The 23,070-nt window shown below is 39.0% G+C and overlaps 1 protein-coding gene across 3 annotated transcripts in view; it reads right to left on the bottom strand.

Moving 5' to 3' along the window:
• Nucleotides 1-23,070, bottom strand: part of HTR4 (5-hydroxytryptamine receptor 4) — a 325,752-nt gene that overhangs the window by 89,516 nt on the left and 213,166 nt on the right. The window lies entirely within an intron of this gene.

Raw genomic sequence — 23,070 nt, 5'->3', positions numbered from 1 at the left:
GGAGCTCTTTATAGATAATACAGTCATGGCCAAAAGTTTTGAGAATGATACAAATGTTAATTTTTACAAAGTCTACTGCATCAGGTTTTATAATGGCAATTTGCATATACTCCAGAATGTTATAAAGAGTGATCAGCTTAACTGCAATTCATTGCAAAGTCAATATTTTCCCAGAAAATGAATTTTTTCCCCCAAAACACATTTCAACTTTATTGCAGGCCTGCCTTAAAAGGAGCAGCTAACATCGTTTCAGTGATTGCTCCAGTAACAAAGGTGTGGGTGTTCATGAGGACAGGACTGGAGGTCAATCTGTCATGATTAAGTAAGAATCACACCCCCTGACAATTTAAAAGGAGGCTGGTGCTTGGCATCATTGTTTCTCTTCTGTTAACCATGGTTTTCTCTAAAGAAACACGTGCAGTCATCATTGCCAATTGTAAAGCATCCTGCAATCATTCATGTGTGGGGCTGCCTCTCAGCCAAGGGAATCGGCTCTCTCACAGTCCTCCAAGAGCAACTTCTCCCAACCAAGCAAGAGCAGTTTGGTAATCAACAATGCCTTTTCCAGCATGATGGAGCACCTTGCCATAAAGCAAGGTGATAGCTAAATGGCTCAGGGAACAAAACAGAGATTTTGGACAAACAAAAAACAAAAAATTGTGACAAAATGCAAGCACTGATTGTGCAAGAATGGACTGGTATCTGTCAGGATTTGGTCTAGAAGTTGATGAAGCATGCCAGGGAGAATTGCAGAGGTCCTGAAAAGAAGGGTCAACACTGCAAATATTGACTTACTGCATTAACTCATTCTGTCAATAAAAGGTTTTGTTACTCATAATATGATTGCACTTGCATTTCTGTATGTGATAAACACATCTGACAAACACACATTAAAAGCAGAGGGCATCAGATCATGTGAAAATATAATATTTGTGTCATTCTCAAAACTTTTGCCCATCAGTGTAGGTCAATGAATGCGTACTGGAGTGACTTGGCAACATTTCAGGCATTTTTGGACACGGCGATACCTAATGTGTTTGTGATTTTTACTGTTTATTTATATGACTTCTAAGGAAAGGGGGTGATTTGAATTTTTAGATTTTTTATTATAATTATTTTTTTTTTAATTTCTACATTTTTACTATTTTTCAGATTCCCTAGGGTACTTTTACTCTAGGTTGTCTGCTCGATCCTGCCACATACTGCAGTCCCCATAACACAGACCCCACATATATAGTATCACCACGTCCGTAACAACCCATAGAATAAAAGTAAATAATTATGGAACCCATACGATGAACACTGCTAAAAAAAAAACGGTTAAAAACCCTCCAAAAATAATGATTTTTACCTAGTGAATCCCACAAAAAAATGCAATAAAAAGTGAACAAAAAACATATTTACTGCAGAATGATACTGTTGCAAAGTACAACATATCCCACAAAAAACAAGCCATGGCCTCAATAACAAAAAAGCTAAAATTTTATAGCCTACAAAAGGGGCCAAGAAGAAAATCAAAATACTGTCAGCTGCAGGGCACTCCTTTCCTTCTGCACCTTGCTGTGCGCCCATAAAACAAGTAAGGGCCACATGTGGGGGGTCTCTGTACTTGGGAAAAATTGCATAACAAATTGTAAGGTGGTTTTTCTTTTTTTATTTTTTGGAAATGTGTAAATTTTAGGGCTAACCGACAAAATTTGACCATTCTAAATTTCACCTTGATTCAATTACTATGAAGATCTCAAGGAGTTAACAATCTTCCTAAAAGCTGTTTCTGATAGTTTAAGGGTTACAGATTTGAAAATGGGTGGATTATATAGGGGTTTTTGATGTTAAATATGTAAAATTTCATTCACAACAGTATTTATCCCCAAAATAGTCAATTCTGAAAATACGTGAAACCGATATTCAATTTGTAAGCCGCGTGACATCAAAATAAATTATCCAGACATTTCAAACATTATGAAAATGTAAATTAGACATATGGGAAATGCTATTTAGTAACTTATTTAGGTGGTATATCTATCTACCTGAAAATGCGATGATTTTCAATTTCAAAAATGGCAAATTTGTCAAAAAAAGTTTATTTTAATCTTTTTTCGTAAATAAACGCAAAACTTATCAGCCACAATTTACAACTAACATGAAGCACAACATGTGAGAAAAAAAATCTCAGAATCGTTTTGATAAGTAACAGTTTTCAAAAGTTATAATCGTTACAAACTGGCTGCGTCCTTAAGGGGTTAACTGCAGAGGTTACTGGGGCGTGGAGTAGCCTTAGATCCTAGTGCTCAGTCAGGCTCCTAGGTGTAACCTCTGCAGGTAATTTACATATAACTAAAGTTTTTAACAAATTTAGGTTCCAGGATCATTCAGTTACAGATTAGGACAGAGCCAGGCCGGAAGAATCTACCATCACATCTACTTCTGATCCTAGATTCCTAATAGTAGGTTTCCTTTAGCTTCAAATGGAGACAAAATGGAAAATCGTCATGACACAACATATGAGCCATACCTTAGAAAATATCAAAATTTTATGTCAGAGTATTAACATTTTATTAAATTGCCTTAATCCAAACAAGTTCAATTTGTATGCCCTTGTAGAGATATATATATATATATATACGGAAATAAGGTGAAGGCTGGATAAACCTAAGTGCAAGATGCAATTTTCATAATTAACAGAAGATTTGCAGCGGTGGATGGAAGAGTCAGTCCACTGGTAATTAAATAATGAGTCATAATGCAAATCTGGAGAAGTGACTTTCACTTCTCGACTGCAGGCCAGAATGGCAGGAAGTAGAATTATCATCCTTTCATAAAGAGTCAGAAAATCAGACATTGCTGTGAAGAAAACTTGTTCATTAACATTCTCTTCAGCCTGGAGAAGATGGAAAACTCATTTCTTCTTGCCAAGAAAAGTTTTGCTGTAGATGTAGCAAAGGCCAAGTCAATTTTTCATTACCTGTAGAAGATGGAAATATAATACTCCCAGCTCATGACAAAACAATACAGAATTCTTATTACATGGTTTTAATTAAAGATAATATTGCAAAGACAAGACTATACACGATAAATGTCACTGCGGTGACCCCTTCACAGTACATGCCATTGATAGTACCCCAAAATGAATGAAACAGTAAAAAAAAGATGGGTATCACTGTTCAATGCAATGAAGGAGTGGGGGGGGGGGGCTAGGGGGAAGGAACACTCAGGTGTACATGAGGACCACGTACTGGTATCATCCAAGGTTCGTTCCTAACAACCCTTTGTAGATCTGACTGCTGTCCTAACAAGACCAGTGCCCACAATACATCCCTAGCTGAAAAAAGAGACCCACACAATCCCACAGAGGTTCCCGATACGATTCTGATGCACATAACACGGTCATCAGGGAATAGGTAGGATATGAAGCATAGATGGGCCTATGGAGGGGCTGTGGCAGTGGTGCACACACCCACTAATGAAAATCTCACGCAGCAATGCTATCACATCGGCGTACAAATACATACTGCCAATGTGATTTAAACTCTGGCGATGAATGTAAATGAAATATCCATTAGTGATGTCAGATGCCCAAATTGCCCATAGTACACATTTCAGGGGGCGTGCCCTAAACCAAATACATCTCAGTCACTTGATACCTCACCAACCAAAGGAGGCGTCTACAACCACAGTGTTGACACCTGCATAACTGTGAGTACACTGCGGAGGAATCACATTATCGCATGGCGAACACACATTAGGTAAAGATACAACATTAGAAATGGTATTAACAGACAGGGAGGTATTAGAGAAATATAAAAACAAATGGATTTGTTAATTAAGGGAGAATAATGGTTGTCTATTACTAACAGCAATAGTAACCCAATTAAACAGTAAGTAAAAAGTCACCAAAAGGACACCAGATAGTTCAAATGAACCGGCAATAATTTTGTTCCTTATTCTAAGGGACACAGTGGAGCAGATTTATCAAGCAGTCTGAAAGTCAGAATATTTCCAGTTGCCCATGGCAACCAATCACAGCTCCCCTTTAAAATATTCATGAGCACTGGTGAAATGAAAGCTGAGCTGTGATTGGTTGCCATGGACAACTGGAAATATTCTGACTTTCAGACTGCTTGATAAATCTGCTCCAGTGTCTAGTAAGAAGATCCATCTCGCTTCTCTTTAAAAATATCTTTGTTCCAGTTGCCCACTCTTCTCTTAGGTGACACCAAATCAATTCCCATGAAAGTGATGGCTTGGGCATCCACTCCATGAGCCTGGTTCATATATCTAGCTACATGGATGTCATGATTATTGGCAATATCCCCCAAGTAGTTAAGTTTTATATTTGAATCTGCTACTCCTATAAAGATTTGTTGCCAGCTAAATGGAAAGACTAACAGTAGCAACAGTAAACCTACCTGGTTGTGTGTGTGTGTGTTGGAGGGGAAAGGGGGTTACAGAGATATTTGTGAAGCCTTTGCTTCTCTCTGTAAATATAGTACAAAAGAAGAGAAAAAAGAGCGCTATCATGTGCAGACTATTTACTTGGTATGGTACCGTAATTATCTGAAAAAAGGGGTACTCTCACCGTGTTCAGCTGTGCAGACTGGCACAACGCATATAAGGTTTTATCAGGTGGGTGGTCTGCCGCTATAGGAGGTATCCATCGAACTCCAATTCCTGGGGCCGATGCGTTCACAATCTGGTAATCCAGAAAGTTTCCAGTCTGTAGTGTTCCCCCATAGTATTAGTGAAGGACACACTGATTACTTAACATATAAAGTAATTTTAGCTTAAAAGGTCATGTGACCATAAAATCAGTGTAGTGAAATAATAACATTACTCATAAACGCAATACATGTTCTCAAGTCCTCCCTGGACTCTTCCTTAGTTGCTATCTGATTAATGTTATTATGCTATGGAGTAGTGACCGCGCAGCCGCGGGCCTGCTGTTCTGTGTATGTGCAGATGGCAGGTTTTGCGGACGAGCAGCTGCGCGCCAAAGATTTCTGGTAGGAGGATCAAAGAGGCTACTGGGGGGTGGAGTAGCCACGCCATGTGGCCTCAGCTCCGGCTACTCCTCGCCCCAGCAGCCTCTTTACTAACTTTTAATTCCCTAATATGTAGATTTTGTAAAAATTGCAGGGACGTGAGGAATAACCCTTAAAGGGGCTATCCTCACGTCCTATAGATGCACCTACTACCCGATTAACCTTTATAGGTAGATATGTGGTGGTAGGTTCCCTTTAAATGAAATCTACCATTTGATTTCATGCATTATGAACCAAACATACCGCAGCATACCTTGTTTAATCCCTGAGTTGAGTGGTTTTGCTGAAAAAACAATTGTGACATTCAGGACCTTGGGAAAGCTATGCTGCATACTACTTGCAGTTCAAAAACACATTACAAAAAGCTTCCTGAACTTTCCAGACAGAACTAATTAACCTGTGTTGGATCACTCATACACAGCAGCTGGGGGATGGTGCAATGATTGCTTACTTCTGCCTGGTGAATACATAGTTCTTCTGAGCAGTATAAGAGGAGAAGGGCTGAGCCAAGCAAGGGAGCGATAGAGACTCATTATCCTGAATTTCAGCAAAACCACTCAACTCAGGGATTAACCAAGATATGATTCTGCATCAGTGTAGCTACAGCATTCTCAAGGTATGTTTGGTTCATAATGCATGAAATTAAATGATAGACACTTTGATCAAATGGTAATCAAAGTGTGTCCTGCGCTAATACTACAGGGGAACACTACAGACCCGAAAGTTAATGGATTATTTCTCTGTAGAAAGACACATGAAAGCATACTTCCCTTAGAAGGGCAAATGAGATTGGAAGATAAAGAAAAAAACATAAAAACATGAAAGACAGCAGCTGGATATATAGAGGAAGTGCAATGGAGTCTTAATATAGGGCCATCATGGCTGCTGTTGTTGTTCAGGCAAAAGTTGTCCAAAATGAATTGTTATGGCTGTGCAGTGTCAGACTAAGACTCACTAGTAAAAATTATTTTATGGGGCCCACCACTGTACAGCACCGTGAAAATATGATCTGATATCCAATCACAACTTTCTAAAACGTAGCTGTCTTTTCCATTTTGCCTTGACTAATATAGTCCTAGGACCCCTGCCAGTAACCAGCTGACTGCATTTTTTCCTTTCACATAGGCCCTCTTAGCTGAATGCCAGAATACATGCCAATAAAGTACCCAGCCCCAGGCAGTGTAAAAATGCTGTAATGAAATTGGGCTTTGTAGCATGATTGAGAAAACCCAGGGAGGAGGGATAGTGGTTGGCTAGACATTATATTTGGCGTGTGTTTTCCCGCCGATCTCTACGGACAATGATGTGACATCATCGGGGAGCGGCAATCCGTCACCATGGCAGCATCGGGTCTTCCGAAGACCCAATGCTGTCTCGTTTTAACCCATTCATTACATTGTGCTACCAGCACATTGTAATGGAGGAGGAGGAAAATCCCCATTGTAGTACTGTAGTATGGCAGTTTATGATAGGATCGATCAGACAAACTAGGGTTTAAGTACCCCAGGGAGTCTGAAGAATAGTAAAAGTAAAAATAAAATAAGTTTTTAAAAAAAAATTAAAAAAAACCTAAAAATTCAAATCACCCCCCCTTTCCCTAGAACAGATATATATATATATATATATATATATATATATATATATATATATATATATTAATAAACAGTAAAAATCCTAAACACATTAGGTATCGCCGCATTCGAAAATGCCTGATCTATCAAAATATAATAAATGTATTTTCACTGCATTTTACCCCGTTACGGAAAATAGCGCCCAAAGTCGCAAATGGCACTTTTTTGCCATTTTGTAAAATATTAAAAAGTGATCAAAAAGTCGTACAGTCCTAAAAATTATAGCAATGAAAACACCATCAAAAGTCGCAAAAAAAGACACCACCCACAGCTCCATACACCAAAGTATGAAAAAGTTATTGGCGCCAGAAGATAGCAAAATTTTAAAAAAATTTTGTACAGGAGGTTAGAATTTTGTAAATATATGAAAACATTATAAAACCTATACAAATTTGGTATCCCAATGATTGCACCGATCCAAAGAATAAAGTAGACATGTTATTTGAGGCGCAAAGTGAAAGCTGTAAAATCCAAGCCCACAAGAAAACATTGCAAATGCGTTTTTTCACCATTTTCACTGCATTTGGAATTTTGTTCCCGCTTCCCAGTACACGGCATGAAATATTGAAATACTGTCACTATGAACTGCAATTTGTTACACAAAAAATAAGCCATCACCGAGCTCTTTATGTGGAAAAATAAAAAAGTTATAGATTTTGGAAGGTGGTGAGTGAAAAATGGAAGTGAAAAAACTAAAAAGGGCCAAGTCGTTAAGGGGTTAATATAGTTTCATGATCCTGGTATTTTCGAATTTGTCTTGTTCTCTGGAATCATAATATAAAGGAATAATGATTTTCTTCTGAGGATCACATTAGCCAATCGCACCATCCATTAGAATTTTTAGCCATCTTGAATTTCAACTGTGCCTGTGGTTTCCACTCAACATTAAAAAATCTTTTACAGGATGCTTCATGCCTAATAAACATTTAAAGAGTTAAAAGAATCTACCAGGAGTTTTGACCATAAAAATCTGCAGCCAATGTTTGATAACAGTCTGTGATATCTGTTTAACCTTACCTTTATTTGTATTGTTATTAGGAGCCAGACTGTGAAATTCCAGTGTGTTCTAGGATTGTAGCTGGATTGTGCACTGGTGTGTGACATCTTAGAGCACAGTCCCTACCCACTGCTCTGAATCAAATGCCTGCAGTTTTGTATGGTTAAAACTTCATGTTTACGTGTTTTAAATTGGCAATAACCAATGGGACATGTCAAAAACATACACACAAAAGCTGAGAAACATTAGAGTGTTTCTTTACTGATAAGAGGATATTGTGAACTTCTGAAAAAAGATAGAATTACACAGATCCTTTAATCAAAGGAACACAATTCAGTGAATTCATTACAACTCTCTGACTATAAATGTCTATCCGTTATAAAATGGTCTTGTCATAGTATCACGCAGTAAAGTCTTACACTATCATCATAAGAAAATGTTATGTTGTTTAACAAATCGCTTTTCATCTACACATTAAAAATGGCCCCTGCACTTTTGTGCGGTAAAAGGATTATAGAACTTTCTTCCTATTAATCAGTTTTGATAAATGATTTCAATATTTGTATTTTTAAAGTGCTTGCATTACTAGGGCCTTAGCAGTAATCTCCTAAAGACGCTAATGTAAGAGAATACCAAGATAATCCAGTCAAAAGATAAATTGTTATGGCATTTGGAGAAGTATTATTGCCCCTTAGTTTTATCAATCGATCAGAGTGCAAAGACACATACCCTCAACTAATTATAACTACAGGCAGTCCCCGGGTTACTTACAAGATAGGGTCTGTAGGTTTGTTCTTAAGTTGAATTTGTATGTAAGTCGGAACTGTATATTTTATCATTGTAATGCCAGACAGAACTTTTTTGATCTCTGTGATAATTGGATTTTAAAAATGTTGGGTTGTCATAAGAATCAAGATTAACAATAAATCTTCATTACAGACACCTGTGATAACTGTTACAGCTGTTTATTGTAGCCTAGGACTAAAGTACAATAAATTACCAATATCCAGTGGTCCGTTTGTAACTAGGGGTCGTATGTAAGTCAAGTGTTCTTCAGTAGGGGACCACCTGTACTAATATTTCTTTGTGTTTTAAGATGTTTTAAGGTGAAACATTCTTTTGATTTCATGTACATGTACAGTCTCCTTATTTTGTAAAAAAAAAGCTGCTATACTGTTTTTTATCTTAAGGAAGGAAAACCAAGAAGAAAAGTGTTACAGACTTGTCTTTTTTTATTGTTTTTGGTTTACTTGTTGACTTGATAAATAGATTTGCATCAATAAATGAACTTTATTGCTTTAAGAAAACAGTTGCCCTGAATAACCTATAACCTATAACCTTCTATAATCTTATTAAAATGCAATCTATCTTGTGATAGATTAACTATTTACGTTCCTGGGTAATTCCCTGCAGCGTAAATAAAAAATATATGTATATTAGGAGCATAGATGACATTTTAATAAAACTTTTTATGTAACATTAATATGGGAGGCTCAGGGAGGTGCCGCCAGAGCCCCTCTAGGCTTCGGTGGCTCTGGCAATAACTCGCCCCCTGGAGCCCTTCTCCCTGCCCCTTCTCTTGCTCGCTCTCCCACCATCTGCCCCAGCCTGGAAGGGCTCTGGTGATGTCCCCCTGAAGCCTTTCAGATTAATTTGCATAAAAATATAAGTTTTTTTTTAGCGGTCATTTGCAGGATTAAGCTCTTAAAAAAAACATATATTTCTATTAACACTGCTGATATCTACCCAGCAGAGTTATTGGTTAATCTACCACAAATGGAATTGGTAAATTTCCTTTAAAGGTCCACTTAAAGGAAACCTACCACTTGAAGTGGCAGGTTTCCGATGGCAATACCGGGCACCAGCTCAGGGTGAGCTGGTGCCGGAGCTTATTTTAGTTAGTGTTTTAAACCGCGGTATCGCGGTTTAAAACACTTTTTAAACGTTACAGCCGGCGCAGGCAGGTACGCGCTCGGCGCTTACCGTGCACGCGGCTACATAGGAAGTGAATGAGAGCCACGTGCACGGTAAGCGCCGAGCGCGTACCTGCCTGCGCCGGCTATAACTTTTAAAAAGTGTTTTAAACCGCGATACCGCGGTTTAAAACACTAACTAAAATAAGCTCCGGCACCAGCTCACCCTGAGCTGGTGCCCGGTATTTTCATCGGAAACCTGCCACTACAAGTGGTAGGTTTCCTTTAAACCAAATGGAAATTTTATTGTGAAAAAAAATATATTATTATTTTATTATTAGTTTCATTTCTATTTTATTATTCATTATTATGCTGTGTATAATACTGCCATAAGTGGACAATAACACCCCCATGTTGTTGCTGAAATAAAAAAAAAAAAGACCTTGCCACTGTATTGTGTTCACTGCTATAAACTTTTAACCCTTGTGAATACAATGCTTCGTGCTATGAACCCTTGGTATACAAAACAATTTTCTATAACCTTCTGTGCCAGCTGTAATACTGGTACTGACAGATGTCAAAAGGTGCATGGCTCACCAGTATCACAGAGAGTAATCAGAGCTGCGCATGATAATGAGCCTAGCCTATCGTCATGTGACATCACATGACCACGGACCAGTTTTAAACCACAGGAAGTAAACAATGAAGTTTCCTGTAGAATGAGATCAAGCAGAGATCTAGAAAACCAATATACAGAAAGTGTATTGGAAAACTTATATCAATTATTTGCTGAGATTGGACATCCCTTTTAAGCTTCCAGGCCCCTAATACTTTTGCCAAGAACAGCCCACAAAATGTTTGTATTGAGTTCTCATTAGCATCTCACTGCTCAGATAACCACCCGCCACACACTCATTTGTGAAAAAAGAAAGCAGCTAAGGAAACACAAGAGGAATCAACTTTTTCAAATTGATAAGTTTACACATGGTTTCTAAAAGCATATAAGATTTCAACTCAATTTGGACTGTGAATACTTATGTAATAAAAATAATGTTATGCAATAGTGTGAATGAAAAACTAAAGAAATCTTTAGATATGGATATGAAATACATTTTTTACACATGTACCCATAAATTCTCCTTCAGACATTGCATATCCATATTGTAACCACAAATCCTGGCCTGTTCGCAGATCTGATGCACAAATTAACAGAATTATATGGACCTATGAAGTGAAATTAACAAATTATATAGTGGACCCATGTAACAGCCCTATGAAGACATTAGAAAAGAGGATTGGAAACACTGTGAAGGGAGCCTATAAGGAGTACAACAGCAGACACAGTCTAGTAGACCCAGCCTTCGAGGGGCCCATGTCCACCCAAACCACCCACCAGATATTTTACTGAGAAGGACCTTCACCCATAACATCCTCATACATCTGTTTCTGCTCTCAATACACATGCACACAAGCCATTTCAGCAGGTCCTCCATTCCCCAAGAAGCTGATGCTAGCATCATATGTAGGAAGGGATTCCAGAGTTGTAGGGGCTATAATAGTCATACAGCCCAGGGCCCACGGCAGTCTTAATACGCTCCTGCCTTTCAAATATTCTGATCCCCAGTTATGGTAATAGTAATCAAGAAACAGATAAACAAACGTCAGATAAAACAGATTAGCCTGCTACATAATTTTCTATGCCAGCCGCATATCCCATGGTACATTTTGGCAAGATGCTTCTTCTGTAAATCTATTTATACTGATTATAATTTGAAAGACAACTTAATAATATAATTTACCATAAACACATTGTCCATAATGTCTGTACACTAAAACAGCAGCATAACACAATTTACGATAATATTATTTAAACAAACTTAATTCCAGAACATAAATTAGTGTAATTAACAGATCTGGATCAGTGAGGACACAGAGAAGATGTAGAGCAATAGTCTGCTGGTTGTGTCTCAGGATTCCAATGTAACTGAGCACATGAACTTCATGGGAGTAAAAAATGAAACAAAATGAAAGAAAATGTACACTCTGTGTGGTAGTATTAGAAAGCTGCATAGATGCATTAGGTACTGTATGGAAATATTCCATAGGCAAAAAATGTCAGAATTATGTGAAAGTTGTAGGTAAGTGTAGGTATTGTATAGAAATCCATGAGTAAATATGTATTTTTATATATTGTAAGGCAGTAGATGGAAGGTCATCAATGGCATCTATATTCCAGCTAGGTTTTTCACCTATGCTTGGTAAAGGGATGGCCATTAATGATTAATCCAGGTTCTGGGGCAGTGATAACCCCTTCCCCGCCGATGCCCTTTTTCGATTTTGCGTTTTCATTTTTCACTCCCCACCTTCAAGAATCTATAACTTTTTTTATTTTTCCATGTACAAATCTGTGTTATGGTTTATTTTCTGTGTAACAAATTACACTTTAAAATGGTGGTATTAAATATTCCATGCTGTGTACTGGGAAGTGGGAAAAAAATTCCAAATGCAGTGAAATTGGTGAAAAAAAACGCATTTGCGGCATATTCTTGTGTGACTTTTTGATCACTTTTTATAGAATTTTTTATATTTTTTTAAATGGCAAAAAAGTGCCATTTTCGACTTTGGGCGCTATTTTTCGTTACTGGGTTAAACGCAATGAAAAACCGTTGTTATATTTTGATAGATCGGGAATTTGCGGACGCGTCGATACCTAATGTGTTTATGATTTTACTGTTTTTATTTATATCAGTTCTAGGGAAGGGGGGGGGTGATTTGAAATTTTATGTTTTTTATTATAATTTTTTTGTAACTTTTTTCTTATTTTTACTATTTTTCAGAGTCCCTAGGGTACTTTTAGCCTAGGTTGTCTGATCGATCCTACCATATACTGCCATACTACAGTATGGAAGTATATGGGGATTTTCCTGATAGCACATTGTAATGAAAGGGGTAACACGAAGCAGCCTCGGGTCTTCGGAAGACCTGAGGCTGTCATGGCGATGGACCACCACTCTCTGATAACATTGCTGCTCCACGATCGCGGGTGTTACCGGTAAGCCTTTGCTGCAATATGCAGCAGACTTACTGGCTGTGGAGAGGGCTCAGCCCGTGAGCCCTCTCCATGTAACCGCACCCGGCAAATGTCAGTAAGGGGTTAATGCAGCTCGTTAGCCTGTACCTGGACCAGGGCTGCACCATGGGAGGTCTCTCTGATCAGAGATAGAGGTGATGCTGTGATTTAAGCAAGCCTGAAGGTGAAGACTGCCATTGCCTTTATTCTGTATTTAGTAGCCAGAGAGGGTAAAGCTACAGTGTTCGCAAGAGTTCAGACGGGTAGGTCTTTTGTTTAGTATTCTGTTTTTGTTGGTTATGAGCCTGTACTTGTTAGGCCTATAAATATACCTGAAAATAAAGACTGTAAATCAAATCAGTTTTGGAAATACAAGTCTGATTCTGCGTCTCTATGAACTGTCTTGGCTCTCACCAGTGAGCTGAACCCCTACAATTATATACATATATGTTGTAGCAGGGTCAAGCTTTTATAGGCAGCCAAAGCAATGCAGCTTAACAGGTAAGTAAAATAATACAAAACGGAAAACAAAAGCTGACTCGTCTGAGCACTACCTGTACATCAGCAATTCCCTTTCTAGCAAAACAGCGTATTCACAGCAACAAACGGCTGGCTAGCCTTCCCGAGCAATGTCTCTCACACAGTGCTTCAGCCCAGTATGCAGCTCTGAGTTAAAACCCCTTCTCCCAGTTGCACTTGGTAATTAGGGTTGTGCAGTCTCTGGTCAGTATACTTAAATACTACTGACAAAAAAATATCTTGAATGCTAGTCAGATGGATCATAGTAATCATAAAAAAAAGATCTAGTGGGATATTTCTGGTGTTTAGTAGCTACCAACAGTGTCACAAGTGAGGAAAACTGACAGTGGGATCCCAACAAACCACACAAATCATTCCTTAATGCATAAGGAAGTCTAGCCTGGACTATTGAAGAACTAATATAAAAACAAAAGCAAAAAAATTAATTCTGGCTATGAAAGAAGTCAGTATGAATTGCCTGTACTCAACTGACAGTGGAAACATGAACATCCAAATTGGACCAAGGAGCAACAAAGATATACTGGTCCAATGAATCCAATGTGGATGGCCAATGATTGTCATACCTGAAGAAGAGATGCCCCTGGAATGCACTATGGAATGATAGTAGGCTGGTGGTGGTGTATGATATTCTCATGTTAAATTTTGAGTCTTGACATTTAAAGAAAACCTGTCACCAGAATTCTACCCCCAAACCAACAATGCCTCCTGGTAAAGGGTTACAAGTCCTCTCCATACCACCTAAGATAAGCTGCCAGTGAGACATTATAAATTAATAACAACCATGTTTCTGTTATGCATATTAGCCTTTGTGACTCTTATCTCTGGATTTGACTGTTTTCCTCTCTTCGGCTGCCAGAGAAATATGCCCCCTTATTTTGTCTCTTCAAATCTCTGCCCTGCCTCCTTTTACTTAGTGACCGTCTGTCAATATTAAACTACAGACATAAAAAGCTCTATTTACTTATAGGAAATATTACATTACTTTTTTTTACATTGTGACTGGTGTTACATTTAGGTCATGTGATCAGGATTATGCCAGCTAAGGCCCTATAGCCTTAACATTTGCAAAATCTACACCAGGTATGAATCTGATCACATGAAATTACAGCATGCCTCCATGGAAGATTGGGGAGGAATAGAAATTCCCCAAGCTGTGATTTCATATGATCCATACATGTGATAAATACATGTAAAGGATATAGGACCTTAGATGACATCACTTTGGTGACAAGGCATGAACTGCTGAATAATAATGCATAAACTGTAGTAGGTGGGAGGGTACGGCCAAGCAGGACACACCTCTTCTTATGCCAGGTAGTGATAAAAAATAAATTTGTAGGGGTGTAGGGGAAAGTCTTGGTGCCAGATAAGAGAATCCACAACGCACTCTATAGAGCAACCTATCGCTTACAAAGCAGGGGGTTTTCATGTATAATGACCCAATATTCAAAAGATGCTAATGCAAATCTACACATGCAAAGATATTTGAATGCTAATAAAAGGCCAGAATAAAGCAGAGGTGCAATTGGTTTACTGTCATTAATTAGATTGTAGAATATTAAAAGGGATTCAGATTATTAAAATAAATCCCATATGCGAAAACAAAAGAAAAAAAAAAAGATAATTAAAAAGTCTCAAATGCCTCAGGTATTGAGAGATTGGTGGTGCCATTGTTACATTTGCTGTGTATGTAACCACTGAGCCAATCACTGGCTCCAATCCATGAATTAATGACCAAGGATTGGTTTAGTGCGCAAGGAACACCACAATGGAACCGAATGCACCAGAGACAGAACCTTTACGAATGGTGGGAAGCCTTAACAAGAGAAAAGATTAGTAGATCACTTAACCACCATTAGTTGTGATCACTTCCCCCTCCTCCACAGCAAATGGGTATGGAGGGACATGAAGGGGGGGGGCGAAGCCGTCAGCGGAGTGAGCCAGCACAGGGCATGTACTGCTCACTCGCTACGAGCTTAACAGTCACTAGTTAATAGCAAATTCTATGCCAGACAGAACCTGGCACAGAATCATACACTGTGCAGTCTGGCCGCCAGAAACATCAGGAGGCCATAGCCTTATGTTGTCTCCAGCGGTGCCACAGGGGTGCACAAGTACTGTCATTTTTTATTGCGCCACAATTGCGTCTCTTTATTGTGGCAATATAAAATCTTGCTTTATCAAGTATATTCATTCTAGATGATTCACTTCGTCTTGGGATTTTCTATCTCCAGCTGGTATTTTCTGCCAATTCCTTTTGCACCTCACTCCTGCACAAGATTATTTATCAGACTGTGCTAAACACATTTACTGAAGTAGTGCATTCATTTCAGGGCTGTGAACTACAATCATCTACACTAATTAACTATTTGGTGGTAGCAACTAATGTTTATAGAATTTTTTTTTTTTTTAAATGGCCGTATTGAGGAGAACTATGTGAGGCCGGATCTTTTTCTTCTGTGAATTCTGATTGCTCCGGTCCCGCATGAAATAAACAAACATGGCCGCAGGATCAGTACTGGATTCAGCTTCCGGCCGGACCCGACAACCATCTATTCCACATATACAATGCTGTGAATAGAGACGGATGGGCCTGGCTCGCCACGGCTGGCTGGAAGCTGAGTCCACCACTGCTCCTGCGGCCATGTTCATTTACATGGAGCGGGGAATGGAGCAACAGCAGCGGGGGACATCCGGAAGGCGCCTGAGGTTAAGTACATCTATTTTTTTTAAGCAGCCCCCTCCCCGGCCACCTTTTGTTTTTTTGATAAGTTTCGGACAACCCCTTTAAAGGTATTGGCCACTATTAGAAACGTTTACCAGGGTAATTACCCATATTCCCATGTGCCATGTCACTCGCTGACATCAGGACTTCCTTTTACATCCTTGGTCTGTCAGATAAATGAGGGCCATGTGGTCAATACCTTTTTTCAGAGAAAAATGATTAGTTATAATATCCATATTTGTAGTTCTGACATTGCATATTCTATAGATTCAGTTTGTAAATATATACTTCCCACAACAATCTATCGTATGGGGAAGTATTTACACTCAGAGCCTTTTTCTAAAGGGTTATAAATGGTTCAGGTCAAGTAAGAATGAAGATATTCATGTGTTTTGCTTCCCACACAGGCTGTGTTGTATTTATCCCATATTCTTGTTATGACTTTTCTCATATTCTTAATGTTTTAAGTCAAATACTCAGTAAGACAGCAGTAAACACTTTCCCCAAGGCAAGAGTTAGAGTAAAAATATAATAATATAATAATAAAAATATAAATATAGATATGTTCTATGAATTACAACTTATTCAAAGAACTGAGGGAGAATCCCTAAACAGTTTAGACCAGAAGTCTCAAACTCAATTTACCCAGAGGCCACTGGAGGTAGGGTCGGCCGGGCCACAAAAAATTGGCCAAAAAAAAACATTATTTCAGATTCTCCAGGGCACTTTTACCCTGCATGGTCTGATTGCTAATATTATATACTGCAATACTACTGTATTGCAGTATATAGCAATTTTACTGCTGATCCCTAATAGCCTGCCATCTGCTGGCTACTAAAGATCATTACACATGGCAAGCCTACAAGTCTCAATGATACTGTAGGCTGCCATGGCGACCGATCATCATCCTCCGATGACGTCACGAGGGGTGGCGAACGGCCATTCAAGAAGGAGGTGCCCATGAAATGGTAATTTAGGTACCGCGTCAGGTTTGACCGTAGAACTTAACAGGTTAACTGCCGCAATTGGTGCAAGAACGGAGTGTGGCAGGAATTGGAGGGTGTCAGCTGTATTATACAGCCAACAACCGCTGTGTGTGAAGAGAGCTCAGCATGTGAGCCATCTCCATACACCCTCTGCAGCACCAGGAACATTATAGTACGTACTAGTGCCTTAAGGGGAGGTAGGGACAGCAAACTATTGTCCCGAGGGCAGCGAGCTTGCGGTTTAGACCATGTTACCAAGTTATCAAATCTCTGGCAGTCCTAACAAAAGTGAATTTACTCTAATGTATTTACTAATACATTTACTTTTTTCTGCAAAACAAGAAAAAACAGACACTCCCCACAAATCAGCAAGTGCTTGCCTACCCTGGGGATACCTTTATAATTTGGTCCAACCTCTATCAGACTATATTAGCAGTAAGTGATTCAGTTGATTTCTTAAAATTTAAATGTGCAAAAAATATATACAGTGCATTATGGGTCTGTGATATCAGATTTTCTTCCCTACTGCTACTGTATTTATGTGTCCATGTTATGCTACCCAGTAGGACCTCCTACCTTTTCATAGTATACAGTGCACACAAAAAACAGAGCTGGACTGAACACAAGATAATGAATACGTCCTCTGTGCTGACAGCTGGATCCAAAGGGCTGATGCATTGTGTGAGATAAATATCATCTGTGGTATCTTTGCACAATACAGCAGATTTCAATTATAACAATTGACAAGTCAATGTTACAAAGCTAGGCTCAGCCATTCTCACTCAAAGAGCAATTCGTAATAACATTCGGCAGTGGTTATTTAGTGGCAAGCCATCATGTTTCTCCATTGATGTACCATTTGCACATCTATGTACAGTAGTAGAAAGAAATGTAATTAATGGTTTGATCAAAACATTACTTTCCCCGGGGAGAAAAATAAATATCTGCCTTTACCAGCATGGTGTACAGTAAACAAGAACCTTTTCATCTATTTTTAGTTTCCTGGGAAACAAAAGAATTCTGTGTGTTCTGCATCTACTTACTTTGTATAATTTAAATATTGGAATAAAAAGATAAGGGAATTTTTCAAAATGTATTTTAAAAGGACACCTGTCATCAGGTCTCTGTCACTATTTCTGTCACCTCTACCTGTTGGAGCAGCTGACAAGGATTCCATCGCAGCCTTTATCTAGTCAATTCATACACCCAGGGGCGTAACTAGGAGAGGCAGGGCCCCATAGCAGACTTCTGAATGGGGCCCCCTTAAAAATGTACATTTTACACTCATATTTTTACACACATTTATAGACCTATATACATAAACATACAGTTCTTCACTCATACACATATAGAGCACATACACATCACATATAGTATATACACACCATACACCATATACTGTATATGTACAGCATATACCCATGACAGATACACACACACATATACAGCATGTATACATGAGCTTTATATATATAATGGTACATATCCACCATTCTTTAGTGTCACATCAGATGATGGGGCCTCTTGACACTGCGGGCTCCACCCGTGGCTGCTACCACTGTAGTTACGCCCCTGCATTAATTATTAAAAAATCAGCTTTTCTTTACTATGTAAATGAGGCGGGTCACATGGTCAGAGGCAGTGATGTCACCCCTGTTCCCCCTCCCCTCTCCTCCCCCTGCTCATGTCTGTGTGTAATGTATAGTAAAGCATTGCTGGTGTCTGTGCTTCATCTGCTGACATGCTGCATGCTCCTAATACACATGTGTGAGACACAGACATCAGCTACACAAGTACCTGACAGGTTCTGCTATAACATTGGTCCCTTGAGCTGTTGTCTCTCTTATATACACACACAGGCTGCAGGGGCCGCCGGCACCAGGAAGCACGTGGAGGAGACATTACACCATTATACAGGCTGTCAGTCAAGCACTGGGTATGTGGCTGTGCCTCACACATGAATAAGCTGGACAGGTTGAATATGATGATAATGATTCATTGGACATCTCACAGGTCATTTGCATACAGCTTTAGGACCTCATTGCTTAACTTTACAGGCATGTAGAGGGACAAAGAAGGGATAGAGGCAATGCTTTCTAATGGCAGTTTATGAAAATATATTTAGTTTAGTGAGTTAATTTGCCTGACGGGTTCTCTAATTTCTTTAATTTCTGGTTGCAGACTAACATAATGCTGGAGACATTATTTGACTACATAGGTGCAGTGTCACAGTTGTGCTATAACATCAGAACATATTGAGTGTGTGACATTATATATATGCATATACACACACACACACACACTAATAGAAAGTACATGCTAGACAGCTTTGTCAAGCTTTGTGCAAACAGGCATGCAAGAAGCCCAGCAATAAAATAAGCTTCATGTAACTTTTTAGTTACTGTATCAGCAAGTATAGTAATGTATACTAATGTACAGTAGACAACATATAGGGGCAGATTTATTGATGTTACACTATGTGTGAAAGGGTCCTAACAGCGTTATCCTTGATTTTCTCAAATATATCAATAATAACAACTTGAATCTTGAAGTTACCCATCCCAATAATATACCATTTCTACCTGTTGAGGGGACTCATCAACAGGCAAAGTTGTTACAAAGTTAAACAGAAGATTGACTTCTGGGAAAACTCTCCTGTATGTCATCCTCATCATGTTGCTCACAACTTTTATTAGAGCAAAATGCGGTTGTAGCATGGAGTCTGATTTTGTGAAAAAAGATGAATTCATCTTCAATCGTTTGTCTAAAAGACGATATTCTATGTATTCTACTTATGTGGCGTGCAAAATAGCCACTCGTAAGGGCAGACGGATGCTGTTGGAGAACATGAATGAGGTTGATACTCAAAAATCTGATGACAACTGTTACCACTGCATAGAGCATTGATTTTATGAAGTGTTGAATTTCATGAAAAAAATATTTCTCTTTAAAGATATATATTTTGCTACCAGGTAGCGGATTTTTATCTAAACACACCCGTACAATGAGTAATATTGTATCACCATCTACGATTCTGGAGGTATAAAGAGGCCTGTAATTCAATTAAATGAAAAGATCTTTATGGCTGTGGTGGTGTCTGCTGTAATACATGCCCATATATGATACTTTCAAACCAACAAAGTGTACACTATAGTCTTTAGTTAATTGCAATAGTAAATATGTAGTTTACGTGGTTGGCTGTGAAATATGCAACCTGCAGTATGTTGGAAACACCAAAAATTATAGTGTACCATAAGCACTCCCCCCACCGTGTAATGAAACTTTACCTGCTGTTGTTAGATTACATCAAGAAGAAGAGGGGGAAGTGCTGAATGAGGAGATGGGGGGGGGGAGTCTAACAGAATATGAAGCCAGAGCACGAATCAGCTCTGGTAACACCCCTAGGAGGCTGTTTGGCTCATTCACATTTTAAATTTTGATTTTAGAAGGAAGGGGGCCGTGGATAACAATTAAAAGAGGATTTTCACAGTCAGGGTGCCTGGATCTACGAGTAAGGGCACATTCACATGGCCGTCTGCGGGGACGTACATGCGGCCGCAAATTTGCGGCCGCATGTACGTCCCCATAGACGGCAATAGCGGCGCGGCGCAGATGCGGTGCCACACATGTGTGGCACCGATCCGGCCCGCACACCGCAAAAAGATAGAGCATGCTCTATCTTTTGGCGTGTGTGCGGCCGTGCGCCGCTATTCTCTATGGAGGGAGGAGGGGCTGCCTCCTCCTCCTCTCCAGCACACGGCGGTATGCCCGCACGGCGGGCATACCGCTGTGTGAATGTACCCTAAGGCTACATTCACACGAACGTATGGAGGACGTATATACGGCCAATATACGTCCCCCATACACTCCTATGGGCGCACGGCACCCTACGGGAGCGGTACGGTGCAGCACACGTGAGGCACCGTACCGTTCTGTACCCGGGAAAAAGATAGGACATATCCTATCTTTTCCCGTAATACGGCGCCGTGCACCATAGGTTGCTATGGAGAGGGGCGGGGGTGAGCTGCGCTCACCTCCTCCTCCTCTCCCCGTACACTGCCGTTGCCCGCTACGGTACGGTACGGGCGGGCAACGGCAGTGTGAATATAGCCTAAGTGTCCCTGGTTAATCACGCTGAACTTTGAGGATAGGTTTCCTTTAAGGCATTTTATTATTTTAATATTTTGATAGATAAGACATTTTGAAATGCATGAATGTTTTTGAAAATATTTACCTATTTACCTATATTGTACATATATTTTTTAATGCTTAATAAAATTTTAAACTTGTTAAACTTGTTTAAAAATGCATTTTTACAATTGTTTGGAGCTCTATAGTGTTTGAACTAGTACAGAAGTATTGAACTGTTATACCTTAATACATTCTGAAAGACAAGGTGATTGTAATATTTTGCCAATATTTCGGTTATTTTGTAGAATTTATTAATAAAGTATGCAAATGCACATTAAAAAGGAGTGGGTAAAAGATTTGTTGCATATGGGATCTTTTCGCCCGATATCTTTATTGAATACAAATATTAAAATTCTGGCCAAAGCATTAGCGCTTAGGTTGCAAAAAGTAATCAAGGACATCGTACATCCTGATCAGAAAGGGTTTATCCCAGACAGGAGAATAAGTAAATGTATGCTTAGCATATTTTCAGATACAGAAATGGGCTGGGGGGACCACCACTCCAGCCTGTCCTTAGATGCTTTTAATGCATTTGACAGGGTGGAGTGGAGTTTCCTTTGGAAATTTTTGGCAAAGTTTGGCGTTTGGAACTAATTTATTGGCTTTGTGAAGAGTATGTACAACTGTCTCGTGGCAAGAATTAAAATGGGGGATATAATTTCCGAATCTTTTCGATTATCCAGGGGTACTCGCCAAGGCTGTCCCCTATCCCCACTTTATATAGAGCCCTAGGCCATTATGATCAGGGAAGATGTCGGGATTCAGGATGGAGGGTGTTGTGATATAAATGACAAGATCTGCTTATATGCCGATGACATGGTGCTATATTTGAGTGACTCCTTGCAATCTGTCCCGAGAGTATTTGATTTAGTTAAAGAATTTGGGAGGTATTCTGGACTGGATATAAATTGGCAGAAATCTATACTCTTGCCATTATGCCCAGAAGTGCAAGGGTTCTTCTTGAACAATGAGGAACTTTTATGCGTTGATCAGTTTTCATACCTAGGTACTGTTTTCCCAAAAAAATTAAGTGACTTTGAGAGGATGAATCTAAGACCTCTGATATAAGTAGTAAGTAGCAAAGTGACGACTTGGGGTAAATTACCATTGACGAGAGCTGATAATACCGACTTAATTAAAATGATTCTACTTCCCAAAATCTTATTTACTTTATCGGCCTGTCCTACTTGGATAGACAAAGGTTTTTTCAAGTTGTTGGAGAAGATTTTAAATGACTTGCTTTCGGGGAGAAAGAGGGTTAGAATAAATCAATTGAAGAAGAAGGTTTAGGTCTACCATTTTTTAAGGGATATTATTTGGCAGCTTGGATAGGAAACTTGGCAAAGTGGGAAACAAATTCAATTATGTCGCGTTTAGTTCAACTGGCAGATGGCAAAGTTATTAATCATTTAGATTTACTGAAATCTTCTATTCTGCTGGCTGAACCATTTGCAGAATTGGAAATCTGTAAATCTCTTTTTAGATCATGGATAGAAGTAAAAAAAAAAAAATATTTGTAGTGCAAAGTGTTCAGGAAGAAACATCGCTATGGTTCAATGATAGCTTGCCTGATATGAAATTGATATCTGATAGCAGGTTTTGGATTAAGAAGGGGGTAATACATATTTTACAAGTGGTGTTCTAAGAGAAGGTAGAGGCATTTGAGGAGTTACAGAGAGGCGACATGTTTAGGTATGTGCAACTTTCAAATGCACTAAGAAAAGGCAAACACTTGATTAAGCTAAAGAAAGAAACACATGCAGGTTTGGAGTTTGTTAAATTGGCAAGGAACACTAAAAAAAATAGTGTCTAAGGTGTACAAATATATTGTAAAAGATTATTCAAATAAATTCTTGCACGCGTCTAAAGTAAAATGTGAATTGGATATTGGGATATTTGATAGCAAGGAGTAGGGGAAGTGTATAAGAATATTAAACATTGTTCACTTAATTGGAATCACAGGATCATACAATTT

Source organism: Engystomops pustulosus, chromosome 4 (assembly GCF_040894005.1).
Source record: "Engystomops pustulosus chromosome 4, aEngPut4.maternal, whole genome shotgun sequence".
NCBI classification, from domain to species: domain Eukaryota; kingdom Metazoa; phylum Chordata; class Amphibia; order Anura; family Leptodactylidae; genus Engystomops; species Engystomops pustulosus.
This window is presented reverse-complemented; position numbering and strand designations above follow the sequence as displayed.